This window comes from Centruroides sculpturatus, unplaced genomic scaffold, assembly GCF_000671375.1.
Source record: "Centruroides sculpturatus isolate CEXI.00-Female unplaced genomic scaffold, Cexi_2.0 scaffold105, whole genome shotgun sequence".
Lineage (NCBI taxonomy): Eukaryota > Metazoa > Arthropoda > Arachnida > Scorpiones > Buthidae > Centruroides > Centruroides sculpturatus.
The window spans coordinates 384,356-395,762 of NW_019384622.1; the positions used below are offsets into that span (position 1 = coordinate 384,356).

Consider the following 11,407-nt stretch of genomic DNA (forward strand, 5'->3'; position numbering starts at 1 on the left):
TTAATAATTGACTCATGGAGTGGACAAACAAATAATATTTATAATACAGTATTTCAAACATCTATAAATCAAAATTCATGTGAAGTACCAATTATTCCACCAAAGTGTATGTCTATATGCCAACTTTTAGATGTTGGATTTCATAGACAAGGGAAACTTTTAGCTAAAGAAATTTTAAATGCTATACAATTATTTCATAATGATTCTTTGACAAAATTGTTTTTGACGCTAGAAATGGCATAATAAAATTAAATTTGATTCTTCATCATCAACTATCTGTACTTATATTTAATAATTTGATTAAATATGCATAGTTTGCTTCTGGACTCATACATGAAAAATGTGAATTTTTAAATGTAAAACAAATTTATTTTTCTTTTTTAAACACTGACAGTTTAAATTGTGTTGAGAATAATTGCCAAAATATTCAATTTGTTAAGCGTGCACAATGTCAACAAGTTCTTTGTTTATTTTGTTTTGTTGAAAAATATCACATAAATAGTTGCCCATCTAATAATTTGTGAATGTAATTACTTTTCAGTTAAATACATCTAATAAAATATATTTACTTATTATGTTTCAATTATTTTCTTTATATTTATTCCATCATTACTTTTATATTATATTTTATTGTTAAAGTAGTATATATATGTAAACTTTCATATAACATTTATTTGAGTTTATTCCTTATTCTACTCTGTAAATGTAATATCGTCGTCTTCCTCTACGACCCTTTCACTACTAAAAATTTGCATATTTGTATTAAACTAACATAAAATAGTACGAAATTTGATTGCTATTAACCCTGATTAATAGTTTAGTGAATGTTACAAATTTAATATAGAGTTTGTATACTTTTAACTTAGTTATTAATTAAATTTTATTAATATTTATTAAAAAATACTCCAATATTTCCCTTGTTAGTATATGTTGACAAAAACATTCAATAAGTGTACTCCTCTCAGAGCTAAAGCTGAAGAATTAACTTGTGGCCTGGGAAAGAGTGGTTTTAAAGCCTGCAGTAGTTGGGCTTATGGATTTAAGAAAAGAAATAGCATTTCTTTTGAAATTGTCTTTGGGGAAAATGGAGCTGTTGATGTACAAGTAGCTGATAGGTGAAAAAGTGATTTGGCAGAAATGATTCAAGATAGAGAAACCTTTGGCATTTTTTATTTTTAATGTTGATGGAACTGTTTTATAAATGCACCCCCAATAAAACATTGGCTTTCGAAGATGAGTGTTGCAGTGGCAGTAAACATAACAAGGAAAAGGAAAGAAAAACATGTTTGTCCCAAGTGCTTTCACTTGGGACAAACATGAATTGTTCAAAAACTCATCTTTGTTGATGATTGGGAAGTCAACCAACCCACAATGCTTCAAAAATGTTAAAACTAAGCCAACAGAATATCAATCAAACACAAAAGCATGGATAACATGTAAAATTTTTGAAAGTTGACTTTTAAAAATTAACAAAAAATTTGGAAAACAAAACTGAAAAATTCTGTTGTTTATTGACAACTATATAGCACGCAACATCATTCCTCTGATGGAAAATGTAAAGGTCATGTTTCTTCCCCCAAATATGACATCAGTACTGTAACTGATGGATCAGGAAGTGATTAAAAATTTAAATCATTACTATCAATGTCTTATAGTTCAGAACATCCTGTCATGTGCTTATGCCAACAAAAACAATAAAGGCAAGATCAACCCATGACAAGCTGCTTAGATGTGTAACAATCCTTGGGATCAAGTGAAACTCACATCTGTAGCCAACTGCTTTCGAAAAGCTGGCTTCTGTTATTTAGAAATTGAAAATATAGATGATATTGAAGAGATAGTGTCTGTTGTGGATAACTAGAAGATATGGGAGAAAGTACAGGCATTTCTTTTGAGGACTTTGTAAGTTCTCCACAAACTGTGTCATCATCCATGTTAACAGATACTGGAATTTTGGCTGATTTGCTGAAAAATAATAATAGTGCAACTTCAGATGAAAAAGGGGAACAATTAGAACTTTCTGAAAAACCAGTTCCATCATCAGCACAGGCCATGGAGCATTTTCAGGAATTAAGACAGTTTGTTGAGGAAAAGCAGAATGTAAATGATGTCATTTTCTAGTTGCTTGATAAACCTGGAATATATAACTATGCAAAGAATAAACTCAACAGAATAACTATTCAAAAAAAAACCTCACATGAACGTTTTCGTCCACATTCCATTGGACATCATCAGGCTGTAAAAATGGAAAATGGAGCCATGACGTTCAACAATTCAAATGTAATGAGTTATTGTTCATTGATTGGTGGAGATATTTCCAATATGGGTGATCACTGATCAGAGGAGACAGTTCCCGTATGAACCTGTGGTTTATGGGTGGTAAAGGAAAAATTTCCATGGGTTGGGGAGAATGTGGTCATCCTTGGAAGTTGATTGCCTACTTATTCAATGCTACCTTGTATATTTCAAGCAGCTCACAGTAGCAGAGTTGCCTCTGTTGGACACTCAGTAAAAGATGCCGGTCTTATCAAAATAGACCTCCATGCTCGGGTCAGAATCATAAGTTAACAATGCAGTAGAACACCAATCCCTGGAAATGCCCATTTCATGTTCTTTTATGCAGGAAGTGATTTGGCTTCCAGTAGTTCCAACATATCCAATTCATTTCAGGTTCTATAGTTGATCAAGGGGATGGAATATATGTCTGGAGAGTGTCACCAAACAAGCGGGCCTTTGGCATTTTGAGGGGAGAAATGTGTGGGCTCCTTTTGTAGGCCAGCTTGATGTTATTGATGCATGCTAACTCTTTCTACTGCCTAGTTGGTGACAGTTTGTAATTCTTGTATCCTATTGCTTGGATCAGAGATCAAAACAATAGGATGCAAGAGTCAGACACAATCCCATCCCATATAAGATGACTAATTTTAACTTTTTGGTACATAGAGCATTTTTGCACATCTCCATGCTGAAAAATGGAAAATGGAATGTGGATAAAAACAGTCACATGAATATTGCTTTTGCTGGACTTTATTTAGGCTTTGAAATAAATTGGATTGCATTAACATCTCTACATTTCTAAATGTAGCCTATAGTTTCATTATCACTTTCCTATCATCAGATCATTTAACTAAAATAGCAACAGTGACTATTTGCAGAAGTATGAATTGCAAGGGCAAGAAAACTACTAGGACAGAACAAAGAGTGACAATTAAGCTTCACAATCAGACCACATCATTGAATGAGATATCAAAGCTCAGTCAAGGCATTACTGATTGATATGAAGATAGAACGACATTGAAGAATAAATCAAGAAGTGGATGTCCCAAAATCCTGACTGAATGAGAAGTCTGTAATAATTCATTGTATCAAAAAAGACTAAGATTAGTGCTCCCACAATAGCTGCTGACTTGGGTAAAAGAGGTATGAGAGTATCAGCCAGTACAATGCACAGTGTATGTAAACAAGAAGGCTATAATGCAAGAAAGAAATTCTAAGTGAATAAACGAAACAAGAAGAAATGCCTTGATTCCATTTTATGACTTCAAAATACGGATGAAGACCTGTAAATGGGTAATATTCACTGACAAAAGCAAATTCAATGTTTTTGGCTCTGGTGGCAAAAGGATGGTGTGGAGAAAGAAGAATGAAGAGATGAACCAAAACATTTGATTCCTACAGTAAAACATGGATGTGGATCTGTCCTCATATGGTGCTGCAGGAGTTGGAAATTTGCATACTATTGAGGAAATCATGGACCACAAGCATTACATAAACATTCTATGCTTTAACCTTTTTAACCTATCCCATGTTGAAATTTTTCTCTGATGCATGTCGCTTCACATTGAATTTTTGTTGATGTTAAGCCTAACGAAAATTACATGTTTTATAAAAAAAACAATTATGGCTATTGTGTCTTCCAAAATTATTTTTTTATTTTGCACAAACAAAATAGACATATTAAAAAATGTAAAAACAAAAATAATTATATTTTGGAAGTTAGTTTTAATATAAAAATTACGACGACTAGTGACATCTAGGGTGTAAAAAATGTTCTGATGCAGAAACTAGATATATAGAGTCCACTGATCAAGGTCATTATGTTTGGACCCAAGATATTTCAGGAATACCACGAAAAAGATTAATAGTGTAAATAAAAGGGTCTCCAAGAGAACTATATTTTTATGCAGGACAATGATCCAAAGCACACTGCCCATAATACCAATATGTAGCCAGTGTACAACACTCCTCAACTCCATACTTCACTCCAATCTCTAGACCAGGGATATCCAACCTTTTTGTTTCTCTGGGCCACATTGGAAGAAGTCATGGAGTTTTGGGCCACAAGTATATATAATATATTTGTGACCCAATCCTTAAATATACTTGTATATTTAAGGATTAACGTATCTAGATTATAGTAATAAGTATTAAAACTTTATCACGAAAAAGGATATTTTAAAAAATTACTTCTACAGACACTTTCAATTTTTACTTAGAAATAGATAAATTCATTTATTATAAGGAGACAAACAAAAATTTATTTGAAAAACACAAATATTTGTTTTATTTGGGTCTCTAATTAATAAAAAAAACAATGACACACCATTTTAAAGTGCATTTTTATTCAACTAATATATTTATAAATAATATGTAGCCCAAGAAGTAGGCAAAGTGCCAAATGATAATTTTTACACCAAACTAAAAAAAGGGTAGCCAAATCTTGCAATGCTGGAAGGAATACTAAATAATGCTGGAGTTGGAACTCAAAGGATTATAGACCCAAATTTGAGAAAAAAAGAGAAAGGCCAAAAGATAAAAAGTAGTGAGAAAGGTTGGAAAATTAAGGGTCAATATTTGCATAACAGAAGGTCTGAAGGTGTGAAGAACCTTTCTCACTACTTTTTATCTTTTGGCTTTTCTCTCCTTTTCTCAAATTTGGATCTATAATCCTTTGAATCACAACTTCAGCTTTATTTAGTATTCCTTCATCATTCACACATCTCCAAGTATTTGAAAATATTTCCTTTTCACTCAAAAATAAAATATGTATAAAAGTTACGGCTTTGTGAAACTTCTTTTCTGAGTTTATGCCGTTGAAATAAATAAATAAAAAATAAAACAATTTGTCGGTTTTGGTTACACGTTTATTGGGCCACATTGGAACTTGCCTTGGACTGCATGAGGCCCGTGGGCTGGACACCCCTGCTCTAGACATTAATCTAACAGAACATTCATTGAAAATTCTTGATGAAAATAAAATGTCAAAAAAAAAGTCTCCAAAAATACCTCAAGAATGCTCTAATACTCTAATAGCAGAATGGAACTCCATACCACCTTCTGCATAGCAAAGTTGATGACATAAATGTGCGCTAGACTCTGTTCAATCATAATGACTAAGGGAAACGTCTAGTAGTACTGACAACACCAAGAAACAGCCCTATTTTCATGCATATTTACAGGTGCTTGAATATTTACTGTACTTGGAAAAAAGTGACATTTTTTGTTTTACCTAACAAAAAAGACTACTATTTTTTTTTTGGGACTATTTTTTATCTCAAATAAATCATTTCTATGTCAACTTTGCTTAATGTTTTATTTCTTTGACAAATCATTTGACCTTCATATTACTATTGTTAAATCTGCAGAATTTAAGCTATATGAATACTTTTTGCACTCACTGTATATACAGGGTGTTCCATTTTAATTAGTCACCCAAAAAAAAAAATATGCATCTTACAAAAAAAATTTTCTGTATCAAGGACACAAGATGGCCCTATTGGTTTCACAGGTGAAACTAAAATCAGTAAAAATGGGGTTAACTTCATTTTCTTAAATAGAAATTCCCTTTTTTTATTGTATATTATAATTATGCATCAAAAACAAATAAATTTTATCTAAAACATTTTTTCAAAAATGCACTTATCAGAAGTTATGAGTATTTGAAGAATGCTATTTTTACCAATTTTAGTGCCATGTATGATGAAAACCATAATGCCTTTTTTGTATCCTCCTTAATATAGAAATTTTTTTCATAGGATATATATTTTGGGTGATTGATTAAAATGGGAAAAACCATTAAAGGGTGTCCAATATATGTACTGTAAATACATCCTTCATATGTTACAGTTAAAGCATATGAATCAGATAAAGTTAGGATTAATTGGCTAATACTACTTTATCAAGTCTTTTGTTTAAAGCAAGTAACAATCTATTAATTTTGAACTTTATTCAAGTCACAAGTGGATAAAGCTAACATGATCCAAAAATTGATGGATGAAGCAAGAACAAAACTTAAAATGTGAATTTATCTGCATAATGTAAAATCTATCAAATCTAAATGTGGGCTTTAAGTTGTAAAATTTAAAAAGCAATCACTTTTCAAAATATCCTTATATTTCTTAAATGTTCTATCTGATAGCTCTTTTTCTGGACTATCAACCTACATCTAGATTTCCATGATATGAGTGTATTTCCAATAGTAAATAGTGGCATTTTACTCCACTGCTTTTCATAGTCCATCAGCTATTCTAAGCTTGCATATATAAAGAGCTCTTTTTTCCTTAACAGACACAGTGGTCCATTGGAAACATGTTAGAGGACTTTGAAGGAATGTGGTTGAAAGATATAGTCTCAATAAGTGTTTCTCTTGTTATTTTTTCAAGGAATTTAGTTTAGATTTGGATATATGACTAGAATCCTTATCATGATGATGTTCTACTTTTTGAAGGATCTGTGGATAAATGAATGGTATTTTTTTCTTTAAACGTAGGTATTAAAAAATTATTCTGGTTAAATGGAGAATCAATTTTAACATTCTTTTTGACTTTTCTTAATTAACTTTAATTTTCTGTTGCTAGAGATTCCAGTAATAACCTTGAATCCATACTGAAACTTTCTTTGGTTTCTTCAAACCAGGTTTGAAAATTCTTTTTCTTCCCTTAGCAAATGATAATTTGATATTTTTTGTTACAATCATTTAAGTAAATTCATTTCTTCATCAATAGTCACAATACAGATTTGTATTTTTAAAATTTAAATCTTGTTTAAATTTTGTGTATCATCTTGTTTATAGTTTATACAAAGGTATTTACGGACTTTGCACTTGTTATTTGAGTCAGTGCACCTCTGAAATTGTTGAGAGGTTTTACTTTTGAAATTGTCAAGTACAAATCTTTTTTGGATGTTTGGTGTTCTTGTTCTGGTTGGCAAGCAATACATAATTTTTTCCTTTATTATTAATTAATAGTATTACTTATTTTACATTTGGGAATGTTAATATGATAGTTCTCATAATTTTTTTAAATTTTATAATAAGAAATGTTTCTCTTTTGAATAAACAATGTTTTTACTATTTTCAGTTTGCTTATATGTGACATTTTGAAAGCAGATGATTAAACATTTTCACAATTGTTTGTGTGTGTACAGCAGACAATGTTTACATTTCCTGACTTATAATAACCTGTTACCAAGTATATTCTTTTGAATTATTTTATTTTTTTCAAAACTGTTCTAAAAATGTGTAAAATCCATCTATAATAATAATAAGTTTACTTTGAATCAATTTGCTATACATAGAAAAATTTATACACATGTACATGTAAACATGAATTAGTGGTGGAAATTGCACATGGTCTGTGAGAGAAGTACTGATATCAAAAACAATGTTCTATAATGAAAATATGATTCTATCAGTGTATTTTTAAAAAGATAAAAATATGTTGCTAGATAACTTCTGAACATTTTGTGCACACTCTTGAACTGGTTTGCAGATCCCAGCTAGAGAAATGGTGAACTAAATTATGATATATACATACATACAAAATTAAAATTACCTTTCTCCACCAATACTTTTTGCCCGGGGTCTTCTTTCCTTCCAGTCTATCTTTATGCTTCTTACTGCCCATGTGCTGCAATAATAGAAATGAAAATTTTTGTACAAAACATTGTTTTAATTCAAATTAATTACTGTGTTTTACAGTACAGTGGATGATTGGTTAATGAACATAATTTGTTCAAAGACAATGTTTGCAACCCGCATTGTCTGTTAGCCAATTATCAATTTACCATAAATTTTTATAGAAATTTGATTAATTCGTTCTGGAAACGCCAAAAAAAATAAATAAATAATTATATAATTTCTTACTACATTTATTTATATGTAATAACAATAATACATACATATACAGTCTTGTATTTTCATCAGTCATGTTTTCTTCTATTTGTGGGGCATTAAAAAAATCTGTCCAATGTCAATTGCTTTTCTCTTCAAGATTTTTTTGCATTGTTAGCATTGTTGTTGTAGAGATACACCAAGCCTATTAACCTAGTTTGGATGCCATTCTAATGACATCCTCCCATTTCTTCAAAAGATCTTTAATAGCAGATGTTGGCATTGGTCCTCTTTCGTCCTCCTCTTTTTCAGAAGAAAACACATCTCACTGACTTTCTTGGTATTCTTCATTCAAGAATTCAAGAGTTCTTGGAGTTATGTTGTCAGATCAGTTTCATGTTCCATTATGAGCTCTTCAATGTCATCTTCATTGACCTCCAATTCAAGATCTCTAGCAGTTGTCACAATTTCATCCATAATTTCAGGGATATCATCTCTGTTTCCCTGAATGCAGGATGGACACAGCTTTCACAAAGCAGAATTCAACTATCACTGAGTGACTGCACAAATATACAATTTCTTGAAACCCAGAATAACCTGATCCATTGACTGAATCAATGAAGTGGTATTCAGAAGCAGAACTGAACTGTTAGCCAGGGAACTCTTCCAGCAAATTATCTTTAAGTTCTTTTGTGTGTCCTGATGCATTGTCCACTAGCAACAGTGCTTTCAATGGCAATTCATTGGTTTGAAGGTAATCCTTGATGCTTGGGGGCACAAACTTTAAACAGCCATTCTTTGAAAAGAGCTTGCATGACCCATGTCCTTTTATTCAATCTCTACATCAAAGGCAGTCTTTCTTTAATTACGGAATTTTTTTGAATGCTCTAGGATTCTCAGAGTAATAGACAAGAAGCAGGTTAAGCTTCATATCACCACTAGCATTAGCTCCCAAAAGTAATGTCAATGAGAAAAATATCTCCGAGCAAAAACCCATGAAAGACAGTCTTTCATGGGTTTATGCCCAGAGTTATTTTTCTCATCTTTCATGATGCAGGTACTGTATGGTGCATGTGCTTCCAAAATAAACCAGTTTCATCACAATTGAAAATTTGTTATGGACAATATCCTTCTTTTTTAATGAATTTTTGAAATTTGAGACAACTTAGCTTCTTTATCTGCACTAGCATACTCACCATGCATTATCATATGTTTAATTCCAGATTTCCTTCTAAACTTTGCAAACCATCCAGTGGTAGCCTTGAATTGTATCTCTTCATGTGACAAATGCAGAGTTTGTTTCTTCAGTTGTTCAAAAATTTCTCTAGCTTTCTCTTGAATGATAGTCATATGAATTACATCTCTTTTCATTTCCCTTTCTTTTATCCAAAATTAAAAGCAATCTCTCCATTTTTTCATGGATAGCACATCTTTCTTTCTTAGATGTGATTTTTATTACTCCTTTAGCTGCTCAAGTCTTCTTGATTATATCTTTCTTAGTTAACATTGTGCCTACTGTAGACCTGTTCAAGCCATACTGTCTAGCAACATCAGACCTCTTCTGCCCATGCTCTACCTTGGCTATTATTTCTTGTTTGGTTTCTGTGGTAAGCATAGTTCTTGACACTCCACTCTTTTTAGCCCCATAATATTACTAGTTTCTTTTTTAAATAAAAAGTTCAGAAAAAATACTTACAAAAATTCAGAGAACAGAAATCAAGTAGCCCACAAAAAATTATGTAAATGCGAGGTCTCCGACAGAATTCAAAATCTGGTGTTAAAATGTTAATGAATATCCAATGGGACAGTTAAACTCTCACCTTTTGAAAATAAAAACCAATGCAAAACTTAATGAGTGCCTGACAGTCTCACAAAGACTATAAAAAAGTTATATCTGTCAGAAAGTTAAACAAGCTGGAATTACAAGGAAGAGTTTCAAAGTTTGGATGAATATTATCCATTTGGTATTGTATTGGACATTGATATCAACCTCTCCCATCCCCAAAAGGTTTCAAACTGTCACCTGGAGACAGGGAAAGACCAATCAGTATTCATTATTTTATGTTGCTTCTTGTGTTTGTTCTGTGAGGTGCTCATTATTCGAACATGTGTTTATTGTCCGAACATAAAAATCTTTTTTATTTGTTGTTTTGAAACTGTGTTGTACTAAAATTTTTTTAAGAGTGTGAAACACAAGATTGTGTTAATAATCAATCACGTGGCTTCTTTTCCATCTGTATTTAATTGATACGATATTTCTACATGTTTCGGGCTTTTGGCCCCTCATCAAAACATAAATTGAAAACAAGAATAAAAGGACATATAGCAGATATAAAATATCATCGAATGAAATCCATCTTTCACGATCATTGTCTCATAAAAATTTTACAAATATGTGAGCTGTTAACAGCTCACGTATTTGTAAAATCTAAGTGACTTGTACAACATGGAATTCATATAAAACAGAATTATCAACAGTGTTATGTGGGGTTCGACTGTATTTCTATCATGCATATCTCAGCAAGTCTAGATTCAATTATGTTACCCATTCTTATGCCTTCTATCTGTTTATATTATTTTTCATCATCATTATAAAAATAATCATCATTAAATACAAATTTTAATAATTCAAGTTGCTAATTATATATTTGATTTTTTATTGCTTTTTCTATTAATTTCCATTCTAATGAAGGATACATCGCATTTATGTCTAGACTAAAATTTTTGTTATAATTTATGGTTACGAAATGACAGATTCACAAAAAAATCTTAGCCTCAGCTAATAGTATAAATACAATTATAAAATTTGAAGTAGAAGAGAAAAAAGGAAATAATTATTTAGACATTACCATAAGTAGAAATTTAGAAACTGAGTTATAAAACTTATAAGAAAAAATGTAATGTAGATAAACTTATAAATTTTATGTCATACTCAAATTAAACAAAATACATTTGTTGCAGATTTAAGAAAGTTTTTTTAATGACAAAAGAAAAAGATAAGAGATGAAGGAAAAAAAGATTTTTATAAAAAATACATGTTAAATGGATATCAATTAGAGGATTAATAAGAAAATAGTACAGTTTAACCCGATTATAACAACATCGGATGTAACGACAACCCTAATATAACGTCAAATTTTTATCGATCCCACGATTTTACTATACTAGATAATGTTAAAAAACCCACTTGTAACGACATAAAACCTTGTTTTAACGTCATATTTGAAGCACTCTTAAATTTACAAAATTAAATTATAAATTTTATTTATCAAAGAAAATACTACGTGTTCAGTCCTA

The 11,407-nt window shown here is 30.9% G+C and overlaps 1 long non-coding RNA gene across 2 annotated transcripts in view; it reads right to left on the reverse strand.

Moving 5' to 3' along the window:
* The window catches only part of LOC111625503, a 46,490-nt gene that overhangs the window by 14,662 nt on the left and 20,421 nt on the right, over positions 1 to 11,407 (reverse strand). For both annotated transcript variants that reach the window (XR_002756739.1, XR_002756740.1), the window contains exon 3: positions 7,833 to 7,907. This is a non-coding gene — a long non-coding RNA (uncharacterized LOC111625503). The remainder of the gene's footprint in view (positions 1 to 7,832; positions 7,908 to 11,407) is intronic.